This window comes from Mesocricetus auratus, unplaced genomic scaffold (assembly GCF_017639785.1).
Source record: "Mesocricetus auratus isolate SY011 unplaced genomic scaffold, BCM_Maur_2.0 Super-Scaffold_6730, whole genome shotgun sequence".
In the NCBI taxonomy this organism is placed as follows: domain Eukaryota; kingdom Metazoa; phylum Chordata; class Mammalia; order Rodentia; family Cricetidae; genus Mesocricetus; species Mesocricetus auratus.
The window spans coordinates 10,548,176-10,570,140 of NW_024429184.1; the positions used below are offsets into that span (position 1 = coordinate 10,548,176).

The 21,965-nt window shown below is 38.9% G+C and overlaps 1 long non-coding RNA gene across 2 annotated transcripts; it reads left to right on the plus strand.

The window, feature by feature from the left end:
- Positions 1-13,424: 13,424 nt before the first annotated feature.
- On the plus strand, positions 13,425-20,300 carry LOC121138932. 2 transcript variants are annotated; one of them, XR_005875792.1, is made up of 4 exons: positions 13,425-13,853; positions 18,261-18,401; positions 19,490-19,558; positions 20,100-20,300. It is a non-coding gene; the product is annotated as an uncharacterized LOC121138932 (long non-coding RNA). The 2 variants fall into 2 exon arrangements; XR_005875793.1 differs by having other exon boundaries at positions 13,425-13,691.
- The last annotated feature ends 1,665 nt before the right edge of the window (positions 20,301-21,965 follow it).

The window sequence follows — 21,965 nt, forward strand, 5'->3', positions numbered from 1 at the left end:
AGTGTAGTTAACTTCCTTAGATTAGAATTTTCCTTCCAGTTTTTTTTTCTGTAGGGCTGGATTTATGGGTATGTATTATTTAAATCATGGAATATCTTGTTTTCTCCATCTATAGTTATTGAAAGCTTTTCTGGGTATACTAGTCTGGGCTGTTATCTGTGGCCTCTTAGTGTTGGGAAAATATCTATCCAGGATCTTCTGGCTTTCAGTTTCCATGGAGACGTCAGGTGTGATTCTGATAGGTTTGCTTTTACATGTTATTGAACTTTTTCCATTGCTGCTTTTAATATTCTTTTTTATTATGTATATTTGGTGTTTTGATTATTATGTGGCGAGGGGACTTTTTGTGGTCGACTCTATTTGCTGTTATATAAGTTTCTTGTACTTTCATTGGCATGTCTTTCTTTAGGTTAGGAAAGTTTTCTTCTATGATTTTGTTGAATATGTTTTCTGCACTTTTGAGGTGGGTTTCTTCACCATCTTCTATACCTATTATTTTTAGGTTTGGCCTTTTCATTGTGTCCTGTATTTCCTAGATATTTTGTGTTAGGGATTTGTTGAACTTAAGATTTTCTGTCGTCGATAAATCTATTTCTCCTAGTGTATCTTCAACACCTGATATTCTCTCTCCCATCTCTTGTATTCTGTTGGTTATGCTTGCATCTGTGGTTCTTGATCATTTACCCAGCTTTTTTATTTCCAGCATTCCTCAGACTGTGTGTTTCTTTTATTGTTTCTATTTCAGTTTTCAAACTTTGCACTATTTGAGTTGTTTCTTGCAATTTTTTTCTTGCAATTTTTGCTTTGTATTTTCCTCTACTTCTTGAAATTTTTGTTTGTTTTTTTCTTCCATTTCTTTAATGGATTTTCTTATTTCTTCTTTTAGGGTCTCTATCATCTTCATAAGTTGTTTTTAATGTTGTTTGCTTCTGTTTCATCTGCATTGGGATGTTCACATCTTGCTGGTGTAGAGTTCCTAGACTCTGGTGGCATCATATTGCTTTTTCTGTTGTTGTGTTCTTATATTGTCTTCTTCACATTCCTTCTTTCAGTGGGTGCAGGTGGGGTCTCTTCCTCTCCTGGTGGGTACAGTTCCAAGGTTCTCTTCTAGTGGGTGCAAGCAGGTCCAGTACTCCTGTGGGTCTCATGATGGGTGCAGGTAGGTCTGAGACACCCCCTCTCCTGGTGGGTGAAGGTAAGACTAGCACTTCGATGTCAGCAGACAATGGATGGCTTATTCCACCTGGGGTGAGTCGACCTGACCATAGTCCCAAGGCCACAACATCCTAAAGAGGGAAAGCCGACGTTGAGCCTGAGACAGGGGCCCACACTCACCTCTATCCTGAGTGGGGATGGGACTAGCACCTCGATGTCAGCAGACTCTGGATTGCTTGGTTTCTGGGGTGAGTTGAGCTTTCCGCAGTCCACAGGCCAGGAGATCCCAAAGAGCTAGATTCATATTTTCTACAGTTTACATCATTCTTCTCAGTCAAAGGAAAGAATCAACATTCTCCAGATGTATGAGAATTATATATATATGTGTGTGTGTGTGTGTGTGTGTGTGTGTGTGTGTGTGTGTGTGTGTTTATAGTCCTTATGCCTCCTGGTTTCCAAAACAGGAAGCACATTCCCTGGATTTCTTTAGAGAGTATTCCTCTGTCTCATGCTGGAATCTCTGTGTTTCTTTTCTTGTGTATTAGAGTAGAATGATGCTAACAGGATCACACAATTCCACAAAGCCCTGATCTATGAAGAACAAGAGAATTTCAGGGCAACCAAACCACTAAGGTATTATCATATTATGGTATTATTTCTACTACCTCTCTACCACCATATGTAAAAGAATGCTTTTTAAAAAGGTAAAATAGGATAGTTTTGCTTCACTATTGGAAGAATAATTCCTATCATGGAGAATAACCCAGGGTTCTCTACACCTTGGAATCATTTCCCACCATTTAGCTATTTGTCAACAAACCTTTATAAGTCACATTTATTTGTTATTTAAATTTTTGTCTGGGCAATATTAGGTCATTATTAATTTAAGAAAATATTTCATGAAATAATGAAAAATGTAGGCAAATATATTTTATGACTGTGTTAGAGTATTAAATCAGAAAATAGTACCATCACAATTTCCCCTGTGGTGGTCTTTGGAACGTGTTCTCTGTTTCGTTCTACTTGATGGAAAGTAACAAGAATATGACATAAATTCAAGTATTTATTTGAATGAATGTTTCCACTCTTTTGTTCTGCCTAGCATTTGTGTGACTCTGCCTGAACCAAGTGCACACACAGCATATGCATATGCAGAAATCATGGGCACATGGTTGTTAGCCTAGAGGGAGTCACAAGAGATACACCTTTATTTTTTACCACACAAGACTGTCCTTCCATGTAGTTACTGCGTACGTAGACAAAGGGAATAAATTCACCGACACCACACACTCTTAAATAAGGCAATAAAAGGACAACTCATAGTTTCTGCCTCTTATTGTGTCACTTGTGATAAGTTGGCTTTTCCTTGTAAGTTTATTATGCTCTTATTTCAATTTTATTGCCATAAAATTGTCCATAATGCCATCTTAACTGAATTTTAATATCTATAGAATGTATGGTAAGGTCCTTGTTTATTGTTTTTGACATTTTTATTTGCAGTTCCATCCTTTAAAAAGAAATTTATCAAGGATTTTTCTATTTTGTTCTATTAGCTTTTTTTTAAAAAAAGGAAACCATTTTTTCTTTTTAAATTCCGTTTTTTGTTTTTATCTGTTTGAGTCTTTTTTAATGATCATTGCATCCTGGCTTCTGTGTTGTTGGACTTTAATTTATTGGACTTTTTTCCTACTTTTGTGAGATGTGTGTTTAATCTACCTAATTTTCTTCTCTAAATATTGTCACATCCTGTAGTACTAGAGTTCAGAACTTTGACATGAATTTCAGAAGACACAATTTGGCCCATAACAATGAATGACCACGATACCTCTTGGGAACTGCAGCACCTGGCCTGGCTATTGTTTAGTCCTACAGCACCCTCATTTCAGTGCTATAGACCTTCGGGGCCTCAAAACAACCTCACAGACCTCAACAGCATCACTGCCTTTTGGTAGTCTCTGGAGTCCAATTCCATACCTCCTTATGCTTATGAGATTTTTCAAATTATCACTCATACCTGCAATCTCCCAGCACTCTGCAACATGCAAATTCTTCAAGAGAAAAGGGTCATCTTTATTCCCCCTTCCCTGAAAATTAGACAGGTAAATTTTCAGTAGTATCTGGACTTTCTGTTGCCATTGAATAGATTTAGATTCCTAAATACGTGTTATGTGCATATTTTCTAGTTGTCCTCAGAAAGAGGACTGGAAGGCACATTTCTTCCTTTGTACTGTCTATCAAGAAAATAGCTTTAGACATGGGTGTGTCTGCATCTTTTTATTTAAATGAAGAGTATTGCATAAATGGTTTTCTTTAGTGGTTTACTCACTATGAAATATTACTATGGAAATTTTAGGATAAAATGATGTGTCTACATGAAAAGCAAGTAGTCCCATTTCCCTTCTGTACTCTGCCATCCATCTTCCTAGAGGTGACCATTCTACATATTCTACTATCTTTATATTTATTTAGACACATAAAATATGTATCAATATTCTCAATAAATGCCATGAAACATACCCCAATGGCATCTAACTTGTCTCATTTTGTGTGTGCCAATCCATTTGGATCAATCCATTCTTTTTTATTGCTTCAAACAATGCTATAATATAAATATGCTATCATTTATTTATATCTTGATGGACTAATAAATATTTATGATTGTCTCTATTTATTCTCCATTTCAAATGGTGTTGCAATGAACATCATTGCATACGTCTCTTCCTCTACATGGGTTGCTATATATGTGCAATATATATGTGTATCTCAAATTTCTTCTTTGACAAATATGCGTATTTATATAATACCTTTTGGTTACACTCTCCCTCCCAACGCCACCATGTCTCCTTTTCACCTCTGTGAGCACTCCTCTTTTCAAGTCCTTTTCTAATTTTCAAGTGTTTACTTTTTGTCTTTGAACCCACTGAGTTTTATCAGGGCCAAAAAACAAAACAAATAAACAACATTACTCTCCATTGGAGTCTCTGGTTGCACAAGTGAAGAAAATGACTATGTCTTGCTTAGGCTCTGTTAGTAGCCAATAGTTCTGCAGGATAGAGTATGGATCCCTGAGCTCTTCCTTGATCTATGACTGACTGATGCAGAGTCCTGCTATTGCAGGCACACTGTAGGCAGCTGCAGCTGCTGAGATTAAGACTGCAATTGTGCCATTCCCAGAAGATTGCATTTCACAGCCATATTCCCCATCTCCCAGCTCCTACATTCTTTCTGTCTCCTCCATTGTCTCCTGACTTTAGAGTGAGTGGTTGCTAATGTCTTGTGTGGAGACAAGGACTCAACAATCAGATGTTCTCATCATCATAAGCAATGATGAATCCGGATTCACTGCTGTATTCATGGCAAAAAGAAGTTCCTCTGTTTAAAGCTGAGGATTGCATTTGTCTGTGGGCATAAAAACAAGTATTTAGGAGGCATTTTGGTACAATGCCAAAGAACTGTTCCCTGAACTAGGACCTAAGGCATTGTTGGCCATGGGATTCTGAATGTGTTTGTAGAAACAAGCACGAATTCCCTCTTGTGAAGTAGGATCAAAGGAGATTAGTTGGTTACCACCATAACAGTCATGCCACTGCTGCCAGCACACAGCGTGCAAGCCAGATAATTACTGTAGCTCTTACGTCATTTGTGAAAGATCATATAACTTTTCAGCATGTATAATAATATATTCCTGGTTATTAGCTCTTAACTATTTTATCGTTTTATTGTGAGTGATTCAAAATCACGGATCAATGTGATTTTACCCCTCTTTTGTTTTCTCACAGAGATCTTTTAATAACTCCAAAAAACTCTTCCATTACAGTTTTCTAAAAATTTTGTTTGATTATACTATATATTTCCTTGGAATCCTTTAAAATGGATATACATTTTCTCCTTTTAAAAACCTTTGTAATTAGTGACCTGCATCAATAGAAACTAATGTTTGACAATTCAAGCACTACTCAGACTAAAGCATTTAATAAGGGTATTTATTTTCTAATATAATATTATTAGATCTTAGTTCAAGAAATTGTTTGCATTTGTTTCTATTTGTCTGAACTTTGTGTAGGATTATATAAGCTTTATAGAGTGTAATAGAAAAGATACTATGTATCCATGTCTCCGCTATGAAGTATCTATATGAGATGAGAATTTTGGGTTATCGACTAACTTATTGCTTTTCATGTCTCCTCTAGTAGACCAGAAACTGGACTGTTTTGTCACAATATGTATTTCTGTATTTCAATAGGAAAATATAATCCATTAGTATACATCCTAATTTAGACTACATTAGAGATCATTCTTGACCCCCTCTTCTCCTTTCACTGTTTTACTGTATATTGATATTTTTTTTCTAGAATTAACTAACCAAAGTTTTTTGGTTCATTTTTATTTTCTTTTACTGATTGGTGGCTTACATACCCTTTAGTAGCTACACTTAAAGTTTAATGTGTACTTCAACGAGTTTCTTTCTGTCGCCAGCCAGGCTTGTTTAGTAATATAGTCTTCCCAGGAATAAAACGAAAGCATCGGCTTGTTTATTCTCACTTGGCATCGGCTGTTACCAGGTGGAGACACTGGATCCTGGGACAAACAGGCTACCACTAGCTGGGTCAACAACTTCTTGTTAAAGTGAGGAATCTTTCTCAATACATAAGGGGGAGAGCAAGAGGATGGTACCTGTGGCAAACCTCTGACCTATACACTTGCACACACATGTGTTGTGGGATATTTGTTTGCACTGTAAAGCTGTGTCTCTGCCTAAAGTGCCTTCCGATTGGTTTAATAAAGAGACAGATGTCCAATAGCTGAGCAGGAGAGAGTTCCAGAGAAGAGAGAAATTCAAGAGTCATCCAGGCACAGGGATTTCACCAGTAGACTCACAACAAAGCAGATGTGTTGTACTGAGGAAAGGTAAAAGCCACATGGCTGAACATAAATTAATAGAAGCATGTTGATTTGAGTTATAAGACCTAGTTTGGGACAAGCACAAGCTAAAGTCCAAGCTTTCATAACTAATAGTAAGTCTCCACGTCATTGTTGGGGAGTTGACAGACCCACTGAGGAAAGTCCAACTACATTTGAGAAAACTTGCTACACAAATACACATGTACACAAACACACTTACACATACTGTGTCCCTACTCATGTGAACACACACGTACACATGCATACATTCCACATACACATAGACATGTAGGGAAAAAAGCACGAGTGGCTAAGTTTAGGACCCAGACAGGTAATCTAGGATGATCTCTGCTTCTCAAGTTCTTAAACTTCATCTTATCCTTTGCCATATTGGGTACTATTCAAAATGTTGCTTAATAAGTTCATATTCACAGATTCTAAAGTTTTCTCCTGCCAAAACTAGGCTATCATAGATGAAAATGGCATCCATAGCAAACCACAGACTTGTTCTAATTGGGGTTAAAATTCATTGGCTCACTAAATTATCTAGGCTAGTTCTTATGCTCAGATCTACAAATGCTTAGTCAGTAAGATCAGGATTGTAACAGTGAATTATTATAGAGTTCATGGGCATGTGGAGAAATAAAATGAGTCATGCTACATAAGGCACTTTCTGAATGGCATTATGGAAAAGATACTGAGTTTATGTTTTATGGAATGAAGCAAAGAATAATAGAATAATAGTCAGGGTTCTTCTTGACCTTGGTCTTTTCATCATGAAGCAAAAGTAGGATACTTAGATTATAATTTGTTTCATAATTAAGTGAGATAACTCACATAAAATGGCATGCTGTCCTCTTTGTTTCCTGTTTCATAAAATATTTTCTGCATGCCTCCAGCATCACTACAAGATGCAGTGCAGATAAGCTTTGATCAGCAGTTTTCATTTCAAGCAAGAAGGACAAACATAGATAATAACTATTTAAATAATTAATAGACTGGAGAAAACCATCCACGGATGGCATGCATGGGAAACAAGAATTCTCTGTTGTGACCTCATTCATGTCCTTGGTCAATATATGCTTCCACCTTTGTTCTGGGGATGATTAACAACACTGCAGAAAAAGCACCATCAGTGCCTGGAAAAGCAGACTGGTAAATCGTAGTTATTGCTACTAACATTTTTATCATTTACTTGCATTATAGAAGGCACTGCTGGCAGTATTCCTAGTCATACAGAAGAGCAAATGAGGATGAGATTCAGAGGACACACCAATAACCATAAGTTTATATTCAGAGTATTTCTACTGCCTTTTAGGTCTCTGTCTAAATGACTCCATTCTTTAGTTCTGCTGACTGGCAATATCCAGGTTATGGATATAATTATTCTATTCCCTTTTACCAATGCTCTATACTAGGAAGACAGGCTGAGACCCTCATGTCAAGTATATGACTCCCACTCACCTCAGCCTTTTATCCTCTTCTGTTCCTCTCTCAGGCTGCAGCCATTGGCCATACGCTATAGACTTTGAGTAGCTAGCAAAGATCTGCTCTGGCTCTCTGAGGGTGTTTTGGAGGCTCCCATCACATTCATGGGGTAGCCATGTCTCCTTTTTCTGACTCTCTGGGTTTAGATCAGAGGAAGAGTAGCAGTTATATCACATGACTATGAGCACACACTGCCCCTTGGGCCTGGAGGGTGTTTTTAAACAGTCCTTTCTCTTTGAGTGCTTTATGGTCTACTGGTGACTTTTTGTTAGATCTTCCTAATTAGAATTGCCTTGAGCAGTCAGGGGATCTCCTTCTGTTGAGCAGCACAAAAATCCTTCAGGTTCTGTACCCAGTAGATCACCTTTAGGATTCTAGCATCCTGGTGACCTTTTTTAAATTACTCAAGACCAACATTCAGATGATGAACACGGATCCCATGCCAGTTACCTGGGGTTTCTGGACCTTTGTCAACTATTAGAGGACACACTGTTTTTCGTCTTCAGCCTCTTCTATGCTTTACTAATACTGATTAAGGACATGTCCATAACACCCATCAAATGCAAAAAAGAATCTTGGCCCCTCCTGGTCCTGGCATTACAAAAATACATTTTCCCATTCTCTTTACTCTCCTGGGTGAATTAGAAATCACAAGTCTACAAAGAAGTTTTCAAAAATTCCTCCATAGTTATTAATAAATATGCCCACACTCAGCTTTTATATGTCTCAGTTGATTAACTTTGAAAGACTCTCTTTTTCCTTTATTCTTTGTTTATTTGTAAACTTTTTCCTCTTTAGAATCTCATATGTAAATACTGTGTCTACATCAGCCCTACCCTTCCCTCTCCTCCTCAAACTCCTCTCTTGTTCCCCCTCCCAAATTCATGGTTTCTTCTTTAACTATTATTGTGACATGCACATGCATGTATGTACTGTTTGTATGTGGTTATTCAAAGGTCAAAGGATGCATCCCGTTTTATACACTATTCTTTTGAGCCAAATGCCCCTGAGTCTCATGGTAGCCTTCGAGGCACCCCTGGACAGCCAGAAGTGATTCTTTGCTACAGCCAATGACTTGTTTGTCTCTCCCACCTTTTCTTATCTTCCACTGTGCCTACAACGGTAAGGTTCTGTCACACTGCTGCCTCATGAACATGTAGGTAATGAGGTTTAATCAGCTTCAGGTCATACAGATAAACTTGTGTCTTAAGAAGCAATATTCGTAGTGTTCATTTGTAACTTTATGTCACCATATGAACAGTCAGATGGGAATAACTGGGGTGCAGAAACAAATGAATAGATCATTAATTTGTTAAGTATAAAGAAACATTAAATCATAAAGAGTTATGAATGTCAGATAATCTGTTCCTAATTCCTAGAACATAAAACTTCATACACTGATACCTTGTCAGTTTGCATAACTAAGCTGCAAAGCACGACCTGCGGAGATGTTCCAGCTCTACATTTCTCCTCACCCCAGGTCACAAGGCTCTGTGCATCCTATTCAAACTATCTACCCATCCCCAGGTAGGAGAGGAATATTAGTTTACTGCAACAGCTGCAACAAATTGTCACGAATTGATGACTTACAACAACAATGTTTATTGTTAAAAACCTGAAGGTCAGAGTCTAAAATGGCTCCCATGGAGTAGACCAAGGCTGTATTCTTCTCTGGAGATTTTGGGAGCCAATAATTCTCACTTTTCAAATAGGAGAAGATTCTTGCATTTCTTCTCTTGTGGCTGTAGGTGGAGGTTTTTGTCAGGACCGCCAGTTCCCAAATAACCACACCAAAACTTATTATTAACTTTGGATCCTCAGCTGATAGCTTAGATTTGTTTTTAACTAGCTCTTTCAACTTAAATTAACCCATTTCTATTTATTCACTTTCTGCCACGTGGCTCACGGCTTGTAACCTCATTTTGCACACGTTCTGCTTCTGCTGCATCTGGCTGGTGACTCCTGAGACTCTGCCCTTCTTCCCGGTGTCCTTCTAGTCTGCCTTTCTTGTTCAATCTCTTCCTGACCAACTGTAAGCCAATCAACCCTTTATTAACCAATGAGAGTATTGTGCACACATTCACAGTGCATCAGCAATGCCCAAGACAGGTTTTCTCCCATGGCATAATTCAGTCGGGCTTCCATAGTCATCATCTCGTTCCTTAACTCTGGGCTTCTTCCCACTTTTTTCAACTTTCACATATTCTTGTGATTCACTATATGCACCCATATAATTCACTCCAATCATATTTTGAGGCCAGATGAGCAGCAATCTTAACTTCCCTTTGCCATGTAACAGCATTTGCACAGGTTCCAGGAACAAGAAGTTGGACATCTGTGACTCCCCAAAGCGTCCTTTATCATGCTGACCACACATGGAGTAATCAATCCCACCCTGCACCACACATTCACTGAATCTCTTCTTATCCTCAGCTCCACTGCTCAGGAGACAGGCGCCCACACGCCAGTGTCTTGTCTGGACCTTGACATGACACCCAATCTCTACTGAAAAATTCCTGGCTCAGGCCTGTGTTTTGCAGATTTGATGCTACTGTGACACTCATCCATATTCACCTGCTTCTATATTGTCTGTGTGGTTTCTGCTATTACTACAGAACGGAATAGCTGCAATAGAGACTGTGACCTATAGTAGCTTAAACACTAGTCATCAGGCCTCTTATGGAGGGATGCTAACTATCTGAGCTACGCTTATTCCAAAATGCTATTTCTAACCTTATCTAAAGCCCAATGGAAGGTGAGCTTTGAATTCTGAATTCCAGTTTTCATACCCTACCAACTGGCCAGAGGCTCTAGTCTGTTTTTTTTCAGCCTTCGTACTGCAGCTCAGAATCAGGGAAGCAGTGCCAGAAGCAAGATCTTTTTCTGTCTCAGACACTGTTTCCCTTCTGTGTTAGTAACTGTCCCGTGCCTTCAAACATGTGTTGATATCTGTCAGGCCTCTCTAATTGGTCCATGCAGCTCGGTCCGCTATCACCGGATGGACATTTTTAGTGTCCTTCTTGCACTTTTGTTTCATCCAATTCCTTATTATGTGATTCATCTTCCTTTTTGTAGTCCGATGTCTTTTGTGTTCAACCTATGGACTCATTATAGTTCACATGCCATCTCTAAGGCTCTATGCACTGTAATAAAGAAACGAGATTTTATGGCTTAGATTTTTGTTGTTGTTTTCCCTGAATCTTACAGTTTTCTTAATCTTAGATACAAATCCACTTACCAGATTTACCTTCAACTACTAGACAGATGGATGGTGTCCCTTATGCTGGTATCTCAAGATTCTCTTTTTCTGACGTTATCCACACTCTGCGTGACTCTGAGCTGGAAGTGACCCTTCAGAATCTCCTTTACAGTAATGACCACAGGGGGAAGCTGTCATGTCTTTTGTTACTGACACCTTTCTCCCAGTTGCCCTTTATGAACAAATTATATACAACTTCAGTACAGCATGTTGGGGATCTCATGGGGAAGCACTCATAAGTGAGGGTTTCTGTTGTTCACTGAAATGTTTTCAGGCTCTCTGGTTTACGCTGGATGGAACCACAGTTGCAGTTTCTTCTCTGATTGGACCTGTTCTTAAGACTTGAAGCCTGGCTCTATCTTTTCAAGTCTATTCTCTATACTTAAGAGGAAATTACAAATTGCTAGATGATATTTCCCGACAACCTTAGCTTCTCATACCACCTTGAAGCTTATTTCACGTAATTACACTCCCATTTAGAAGTCTATCTGGGAACGGTGAATTAAAGGTCAACATCTATTGGAAGCTGTAGTCCCACAGATCTGAACCTGCAATTATCCTGGAGCTGGGTCATTCTGTTGATTTCTGGGAGCTAAGTGCTCTCCAGAAATATTCCAGACTGGCTTTCCAGATGCAAGGGCTTGTGAACTGAGTCACACACAAAAAAATGCAAATTGATATCAAAGGAAGCACTTGGCACCTCTTAAACCCAATTTTCTTAAGAATTACTGATTTGTTGTTTTGTGTCCAGGGACCTGGCACTGTGGAATTTTGTCTGCATTACAAGAAGTGATAATGAGTCACAAAATGAGGGGCAGAGGCGCCACATAGGTCATTGCAGTTTTAAACAGCTGCCCGTGGTTGTGTAGCTGTTGCACAGACGGCATAAACAGCGCTGTGTGGCAGGGAGACTCAGAGGACCTCAGTTTGGATCCTTTCTCGTCTGTCAGTCTGTGGCTCTGATCAAAGCGCTTAGCTCTGAACTTGCCTGTCTTCTCCAAAATGGGGGTGGCAGCAATGATTAAACCACACCTACCTCGCATCTTCAGGGGCAGAGTGCATTGATGGAGGAGGTGGAAGGACTCCGTGTGTTTTAAGCCGAGTAATCCATACTTGCTTTAAAAAAATATTATTTGAGGATAGATGAGAGCAGATGATTGCCATTTCATTTGAGCGACTGTACCCGTCACTCTCCAGTCATTCATTCCAAAATCAGCACTTAATTTCTGTATGATAACTACAGTGTCCGAAGAACAGCTGAAAGATGAAGCTGGTTTCTAACCTGAAGAGATTTTTTTTTCAGGCTGATAAATGCACCTTGTCTTCCCCTAAGAACTTGTCATCTGTCTCAGCCATTATTCTTCATTCCACTCCTGAAATGGACAACTCTGAGGAATCTTAGACCAAAGTTTGGGGTTAAAAAGCGAAGACCAACACTAATGAAGAGTGCAAAGCATCTGAAGTCAACTTCACATTTTAAATCTTTTAAATCATCATTAAAGAAATTTCCTGCTAGGCATATTGGAATATTACGGGTTGTTTTTTCCTTAAAAAGGAATTAGAAACATGGATGATCTACCAAGGCTGGAGCTCAACCCTGAGGATAGAACTCACGGCTGAAAGCAAACAATGCACACTGCGGTGGAACCCCAGCAGAACTGCCTGGTTTCTGTGCCTTCCAGAAAGAACCCTCACAGCCTTGGATGAAAGATTAGAATAATTTACACAGAGAGAAAAGAAGAGGTAGGGGCCCACTGTACTGAGGGTACCAAAGCTTGAGGAAATTGTCTACTAACGTCTTTAAGTAACATTGTGCAAGTTGCAGCAAGTGAACTGTCATTATCAACAAGGATTCATTTAGAAAATGATTCTTGGTCTTGGCGCTAGAATTTATTTTTCTTCCTTTATTAAAATATTTTTCATACCATATATACTGATTACAGTTTCCCCTCCCTCAACTCTTTTGAGATCCTTCCCACCTCCCCTCCCATCCGAATCAATCCTCTTTCTGTCTCTATAAAACAGATGGTCATTTAAAGAATAATAATAAAATAAGATTTAAAAAAATCAGAATTAAAGAAAATGAAGACAAAGAACCAAAGAATAAGCACAAGAAACAAATATAGACACAGAGATACACACATTCACACTTAGGAATTCCACTAGAGCACAAAACTAAAAGTCATAATATATACACAAAGGACCTGAAAGGAAGACAAAATGAAATAAAAGAATGAAGAATTTAAAATCTAAAATAAAAATAAACAAAACATTGAAATAATAAATAAATAAATGAATGCCCTGACTAAACATTATGAGACAAAGAACCTCTGAAGAAGCCATTGGGTTCTGTTTGTGTTGGCTATCTACTGCTTGGAGTGGGGCCTGCCCTTGAGAAAGGCTTGTATTCCCGTGAGACTCTATCGGGGAAAACCATTTTCATTAGCAGGTGACTATCAATTGGAGACAGCTTCTGAGTTAGGGATAGCGTCTTGGGTCCACTTCTCTCAGATCCGGAACCCCCTCTGGTGAAGACCTGTGAAGACCTGCGCATGTTGCCACAGTTCCTGTGAGTTCATAAGGGCATTCATTGTGCCGCTAGAGTCCTCCTGCCCCCTCTTCTGCAAGATTCCCTGAGCACCGAGGAAAGACAGCCATTCCACCGAGGACTGAATATTCCAAGATCTCCCACTCGCTGCACAGTATTTGCTGTCGATCTCTGCGTTTGTCCTCATCTACTTCCGGAGGAAGCTTCTCTGATGGTGGTTGAGCAAGAAACTGACCTATGAGTGTAGCTGACTCTGTCGGAGTCATTTCATTGCTACGGTCCTTCAGCAGAACATTGCTGATTGGTTTTCCCCTGTGTCACTCGCTTAATTGGTCTCTGGTTAGTGGCTACCTGAGCAGTGTCACAGATAGGTTGATCTAACAGAATAGGCTTTAAATCCAACCATGTAATTGTTGGTTACTCCCACAAGCCTGGCGCCACTGTTGTGCTAGCATATTCGGCAGGCAGTCATCGTTGTAGATCGAAGGGTTGTGTAGCTGGGTAGGTGTTTGCTTTCCTCTTCTTTAGTAGCATGCAGAGTACCTTCCAGTACTGTGAATACTAATTGGTGTGGGTAAAGGCTCTGTGTAAGCACCAGCTTGACTTCTCCGTGTTCAATGACTTGTGAAGGTGCTGTCTTCGACAATGGGTCTTACCATCAGTTTGTAGAAAGTAATCATTAGCTTTGACAACAGACTGGGGTTTTGGGTGGGTTCTCAGGGTACCCTTTGGCCAACAATTCAATTAGATGTAATCCATTCCCTGTACTAAAAGCTTCATTTGGTGAGATGTCCAGTTGGGGCCCTATTTCCCCCATTATTTGGTGATTTCATTCAGATGGCCTCCGTATATGTATACATCTTAGGAGGCTTCTACTGTGTTCAGTTTCTATATGACCTCTCTTAATTTTACCTGTCCCTCATTGTATATCCTCCCTCAATCCCTTTCACCACCCTCTCCCCCATTTGATCCTCCTGTTCTAGTCCCCTTCCCCTGTGTCTGTCTATTCTATTATCCTTTCTTAAGGAGATCCATCCCTCCCACCTAGTCCTTTACTCTGCACCTAACTTCTTCAGTTACATGGAGTGTATCCTACTTACTGTTGAAGACTTAACAGCTAACATCCAAATATAAGTGAATACATGTCATATTTGTGTTTCTGGATCTGGGTTACCTCACTCAGGATGATTTTCAGTCCAACTCCATACCTTTATCTGCAAATTTCATTATTTCTACTTTTTGTGCTTTGGGGGCAGGGTTTCTCTGTGTAACAGCTCTGGTTGTCCTGGAGCTAGCTCTGTATGCAAGGCTAGCCTCTAGTCATAGTCTCTGCCTCCCAGGTGCTGAGATTAAAGGCATGTACAACCACTACCCGGCTTCATTATTTCATTTCTAATAGTCTATTGTGTAATTCAACACATTTACTGTACCTATTCTTCCACTGACACATATCTAGGCTGTTTCCAATTTATGACTGTTATGAATAGAGCAGCAATGAACAAGGCTGAGCATGTGTCTCTGAAGTAGGATGGCATATCTCTTGGGTATATACTCAAGAGTGGTACAGCTGGATCTTGAGGTAGATCTGTCCCCAGCTTTCTGAGGAATCACCACACTAATTTCCATAGTGACTGTGCAAGTCTGCAATCCCCACCAATATGTGAGCATTCTCGTTACTCTGTATTCTTGCAATAATTGCCTGTCATTTATTGTATTGATCTTGTTTTAGTCTGACTGGTGTTAAGAAGAAATCTCAGAATAGTTTTGATGTACATTTCCCTGATGGATAACTTGACATTTCTTTAAGTACTTCTCAGCCATTTAAGTTTCTTCTTTTGAGAATTCTTTCTAGCTCTGTATGCTATCTTTTAATTGGCCTATTTGTTTTCTTTATGTCCAGTTTTATTTAGTTCTTTATGTGTTTTGGATACCACCCCTCTATCGGGTGTGTAGTTAGTTAAAAAATCGTTTCCACTTGGTTCTTCTGCCATGCAGAAGTTCTACAGTTTCATGAGGTCCTGTTTATTAATTGCAGCTTTTAGTGCCTGTGTTATCAGTGTTCTGTTCCAAAAGTCTTTTACTGTGCCAATGAGGTCTACTATTTCCCAGATTCGCTTCTATCAGATTCATTGTATCTGGCCTTATGTTGAGGTCATTGATCCATTTGGAGTTTCTTGGATGCAGCAAAGGGATCTAGTTTTCATATCCAATCTATTAGTCTGTGTCTTTTTGTTGGGGGAATTGAATTATCAGTGAGCAGAATATGTTGATTCCTGTTGTTTGGTTGTGGTAGTGTAAAGAGAAACTTTTTCCTTTAGAGAAGCCTGTAAGAGAAACCTTTTCCTTGAGAGAAGCCTTCCCGCCAGCCTGGTTCTAGAGACGCATCAGTCCCAAATAAACACACAGGAGGCTATATTAATTATGAAGCAGTTGGCCTTGCTTGTTTCTTACTGGCTAGCTCTGACTTAAGTAATTACCCCATAATTGTTCATCTAAGTATTTCTCTTACAGGAGAATAGTTCCAGGCTTCCTACCCCATGGCGTTACATCTTGACTCCCTGTGTTTCTCCATCCCAGAGTCCTTCTGGACTCCTAGTCCCACATATCTTGATTCCCTATTGACCAGCAGTGCTTTATTGACATATGCACAGGACTTCCCCCAACATGGTAGCATGGGTTTTTCCCCTCCTTTGATTTGCTGCTCTGAGATTATTTATTTCTTGTTTTCTTGGGTATGGTTAACCTCTTCAGGTTGAAGTTTCCCTTCTCTTGTATTCTAGAGATGGATTTGTCGTTAGATACTGTTTAAATTTCACTTTGTCATGGAATGGTTTTCTTTTTCCATTGAGATTTAAAGTTTTGCTGGGCATTGTAGTCTTGGTTGGCATCTGTGATCTCTTAGAGTTTATAGATTGTCCATCATGGTCCTTCTGGCTTTGAGATTGAACAGGCAGGTGTTATCTAATAGGTGTGCCTTTGTATATTAATTGGTCTTTTTCCCTTGCAGCTTTTAATATTCTTTCTTGTTCTATATACTCAATGTTTTGATTACTATGTGTCATAGGGAATTTGTTTACTGGCCCAGTCTATTTGATGTTCTGTCTGCCTGCTCTATCTTGATAGGCACGCCCTTTTTTAGGTTAGGGAAGTTTTCTTCTATGATTTTATTTAAAATATGTTCTGGGCCTTTGACCTGAGTTTCTTCTCCTTCTTCTATTCCTATTTCTAAAAGATTTGGTTTTTCATAATGTTCCAAATTTCCTGGATATTTTGCAGCATGATTTTTTTAAATTTAATATTTTCCTTAACTAAGTATCCATTTTTCCATATTTTTATTTAACTTTTTAATGCATGTCACATTCAGTTCCCTCAACCCTCCCAACTCCTCACCTCCACTCTATCCCCCCTCCATTCCCCAGGGAGGGCAAGGGCCTCCATGAGGGATTTCCAGAGTCTGTCACATCATCACAGGAATGGCTCAGGTTCTTCCCCATGTGTCCAGGCTGAGAGAGCATCCCTCCATGTGGCATGGGCTCCCAGAGTCCCTCTGTGTGCCAGAAATAAATACTGCTCCACTCTCCAAAGTCCCACAGACTGCCAAGGCCTCCTTAAGTATCCATTTTTTAAATCTTGTCTTTGATGCCTGAGATTATCTCATCCATCTCTTGTATTCCATTGATAAGTATTGCCTCTGAAGTTCTTAGTCAAGTTCCTAAGTTTTCATTTCCAATTTAATGACTCAGCCTAACATTAAAGGCTAGGCTCACAACCAAAATAATAATACACTTTAAAGTTCCATGATATAATATCATTATGTCAAAAATGTGAAACTCTCTCTTCAATTAGGAAAGATTTGTAAACCTTTACTGAGTTTTTGTTAGTAGAAGTGGTTGCAAGCTTATTCATCTGGGGTGTGCTTGTTATAAAAATGAGCAATAAAATGATTCTTACATTTTCTTTTAAAGGTCATCATGTTTAAATTTCATAATGTATTCTGATGAAATCGATATCATTGCAAAGTCCTTGCTGCTTTCCATTCATAATTGCAATCTATAATCAGATGGCTTTCCTGGTCATGGAAAGTTAAGTACGTCCAAAGTAGAGATCAATATAATGTTCCTAGTCATGCTATTTAGAAGTGAGTATTACTTAGCATGTTCCATTATTCCTGTGCATATGTCCAACTATATGACATGTAATATGGAGGCTGCAGAGATGGCTTGGTAGAAAGAACACCTGCTGTGCAAGCATGAAGACTTCAGTTAGAATCCCAGCACTAAAAGCATCATGGCTGTGCTTGCCTGGCACCCTAGAAGTGGGTTTATGGTGGGGCCAGACAAGCACATCTTTGGTTTCTCTGGCCCACTGGCCTTGATGAAACAGCAAGCTTCCTGTTCATGAGGCAATAAGACAGAAAGCAATAGAGGAAGACATCTGCCATCTCTCTCCAGCTTCCATATGTGCACACAGGGGTTGCACGTTTGTGCATTCACATAGATGCACACACACACACACACACACACACTGAAAGATACATTTTAATACACTTTCAAAGTGTTGTATTGTGCATTTAATCTTCTCTAAAGACGTACCTCTACTTAAAATTTTGTGAGCAGTATCCATGTAGTTAAATATTCTTCAAAAACAAATTTACTCATGAGAAAGGACATTATCATATAAATAGAGTATCTAATCAGTTCTCTATTGTTGCACATTTTAGCTGTTTGCTTTTTTTTGTTGTTCTGATTGCATATGTTTATACCTAAATCTTGGTTAGTGTTTTTAACTGATTATTCTGTTGTTTCTTTGAATGCTAATTATTAGAGGACACGTGAACCCTTTTGGAGCACACGCCTCACGTGACTAAGGTCTTTTGCGCTTAGGCAGTGTTGCCTTCCCTTGCTACAGGGCCGCATGTGAGAACATCTAGAACAGCTGCACATTACTGCACCTTCTAAGCCGGAGCCAGCACTGCGTCCAGTCCAGAATCTTTAACCCATGATTGATAGCAGAAAATACCATACGACTCTTCCTGAAATATTAATATAGGTAAGTGTTTTCTGGGTATGTATTGTCCTTTGAGATCTCTGTTGAGATTCCTTGCCCATCATGTTCTTTTTGGGGGGGTTCGCAGAGATATAAATCTTAAAAATATATTTGTATAGCTCCCCAAATAACACCTCCCAACTTGTTAGAGGTGTTTTGTTTTAATTGATTTTAAACATATAACATCTTATTAATCTTTTTAAGTTAGCAATACAGTAATGGCATTTTATAATGCATGTGTCTCTACAGTTTCTTCTAATTAAATTCTCTCTCCCATTGTCCTCCCCAATCCCTCTGCCCATGTACACAGAAGTTTCTGTCCCACCTAGTCCTGAAGCCCTTTAGTCCCAAGTAAACATGGAGTTTGGCCTGTTGCTCAGGCTTCTTACTAACAAACTTTTACAACTTAAATTAACTCACAATTCTTATCTGTGCTTAGCCACTTGGCTTGGTACCTTCTCTCAGTAAGGCATTCTCATCTTGCTTTCTCGGTGTCTGGCTGGCATTACTCCTCTCTGATTCCTTTCCCAGAATTCTCCTAGACTGATAGCCCTGCCTATACTTCCACCTGGCTATTGGCCAACCAGCATTTTATGAAACCAATATGAGTGACAAATCTTTACAGTGTATAAGAGCATTACCCCACATCAGCCCCCACTTCCCGGTCCCCTTCATCTATCTAAACAGTTCCTCTACAGTTTTTTGGGGCAAGGCAGTTTGAGACAGGGTTTTCTCTGTGTTACAGCAGTAGAGAGGAGTATATGAGAGAATTTGGAAGGAAGAAAGGAAAGGGAGAAATACTGTAATTAAATTATAATCTTAAAATAATTTTAAAAGATTTTCTACTGTTTTGTATTTAGGATATAAATTCCCAACTCAATAACAGTTCATAGCTTATCAATAAAAGAGTCCAGTTGTTCAGAGTTTGTTTATCTATTTATTTATGTTTGCGTGTGTGTGTGTGTGTGTGTGTGTGTGTGTGTGTGTGTGCATGACAGTGAGGGAAGAAGTTGCCTTCTATTGTTCACCTTATCTTTTGAGAGAAGGTCTCTTAGTGAGCTAAGTCTCCTCCTCCTCCGTATTTTTTCTAGACTGGCTGCCTAGATAACCCCCAATGTCTGCCTCCCTCTGCCTCCCCAGCTCTGGAATTGCAGATGCAGGTACTGTACCCAGTTTTGATATAGGTTCTGAGGATCAAAGCTCAGGTCCTTCCAACTCTGCGGTTACATTTTTAATTACTTCATTCTGTAATATGAAATTATAATCAAACTTTTAATATCTTTTGTTCAATTTATTATTTGAGTATTTATTATGCAATACATTAGATTTATTAGTATGTTAAAATTTCTGGGCTGAAGAAATGGTTCCACAGTTAGGAATGCTTTCTACTCTTGCAGAGGACTTGAATTTGGTTCTCAGTACCTACATCAGGTGGCTCATGACCATCTTTAACTCCAGCTCTAGGAGATCTGATTATTTCTTCTGGGTTATCTGGACACAAGCAGTTGTTGTGCCCATGCCCACACGTAGACATACTGTTATGTTTCAGGCGAAACTCTAATTTCTTTGAAAAGGCAAGCATTTCTTACACAAACTCTGATTGCTGCAACTTATGTAATATTATAACATAATTAGGCAATGATTAAAGTAAGTTGTTTGCCTAGCATACATGCTTTATTGAATTATTAATTATTTTTTCAGGTTGTGGACATATTTGAATTGCCATAAATCTACAAACTAGTTGAGGAGAACTGATGAGTGTAAGACACATTTTTGGTTCTCTTATTCTGAACCTGACAAAATACTCCCCTGTTTCAACCATTACTTTATGTTATCAAATAAAGATTCGTAGTTCTTTTCATGTTATCTTGTAAAACTCATGAAATATTTTATGATCTTTGTTATTATTGATGAGGAAGAATTTTGTCCCTATTTGATTTGTTTATTTTAGATGGTAATTTAATATATTTATGATTTATGTCCAATCCTTTTATTGAATTACATTGGTTATTTTTAATACTCAGAAAATTTTCTACTATATGTGTATTATTGTCCTACTATCTTCACATAATAATACTTTATCTTCTGCCAAGTACATCTATTTCTTCTTGCATTGCACTACTATAAATTCAAAGTCCATTAGAAGTGGCTTTGTGGTCCAGTGGATAACATATCGGACTTCTAAATTCAAAGGCTAGTGTGAGTGGCCACCACTGAAGGATAGTGTAGCCATCCTCGTTGTCTATGCTCCTGACCTTAGCATCCTACACACATGTTCATTTTATCCCCATTCACAGATCAAGCTGGATATCCCATATGCAAAAATGCCGAGACAAGAAGCATTTAGACTTTGATAATTTTGAGATTTGAGTATTTACATAAGCAATTGCATTTGCATGAGATACCTTGGAGATGGTATCTAAGCACAAACTCCTTTCGCTAGATTTGTTTTCATCTCACACAGACCCCATCAATTTAACCTGAAGACAATTTGATGCAATGTCTTAATGCATGTGGGTTTTAATTGAGTCCTGTCACGTGAGGTCATGTTTAGAATTTTCCATTTATCTGTGCTTTAGAAAGTTGTGTGCTTTGAAGCATTTCACACTGTCAGAGTGGAAACACTAATGCTGCTTTTCAACGAAAACTGTGTACACACAGAATGGAAATTGTTGTGTATCCTGTTCCTTTCATATTGATTGAAGTGCTAGACTGTAACGATGTAACGACAAGGGTGATGTTTCAATTTCCCCATCTGTATGAACATCCATGAAATCTTAGCAACCTGGTCACCTAAACAAGACTTACACAATGACAGCACCAGTTGGCATGCCAGTATGAGTGGGGAAACCTTGCGAAGTCTCCACCCAACCTCTAAAGAGCTGCTGGCCTGGAGCCCACTATACATAGCCCTGGGTGGTCTTGAATGTAGCATCCTCTTGCCTCAGTGTCTGGCGCACTGGGATTACAGGTATATGCAACTATGCCTGTCAAATAAAACATGGATTTCTGATGTTTTTTTTCCTAAAGACAGATGAATAAATCTTATACAAAGATCAAACAAGTCTTGATGCTGAAGACTTTTGCTGAGAATCCAGTGGTGCCAACTGAGAAACTGGAAGAGGTGTCTCATAACTTCCCACTAGGTTGCGAGGAGATTGCTCCTGTCCCTATTAACCATAACATCTCTAGAGAAAAATCTATCCATTTTCCTGACCAAAGTTGGACATTTGGACTATATTACAGCAGTCATGGTCCGTTTACTCATGTGTGTGTGTGTGGAGTGTCTGTGTATGTGTGTGAGAGAGTGTGTGTGTGAGTGTTGTGTGAGTGTGTGTGAGTGAGAGTGTGTGTGTGAGAGTGTGTGTGTGTAAATTTTCCACTAAAATGTTTTGAAAGCAAACATGTCTACTTTGGTTTATCTCCCCTACAACATCAAGTTACCGGAAATATTTTTCTATTTGTCAGACATTCATACTTTATGATAAAATTTGAAAAAAGCATATGTGATAATTGCACAGTTGATTACTGGGTGAATTAGTAAACACCAAAAGCCTATAGAAAAGA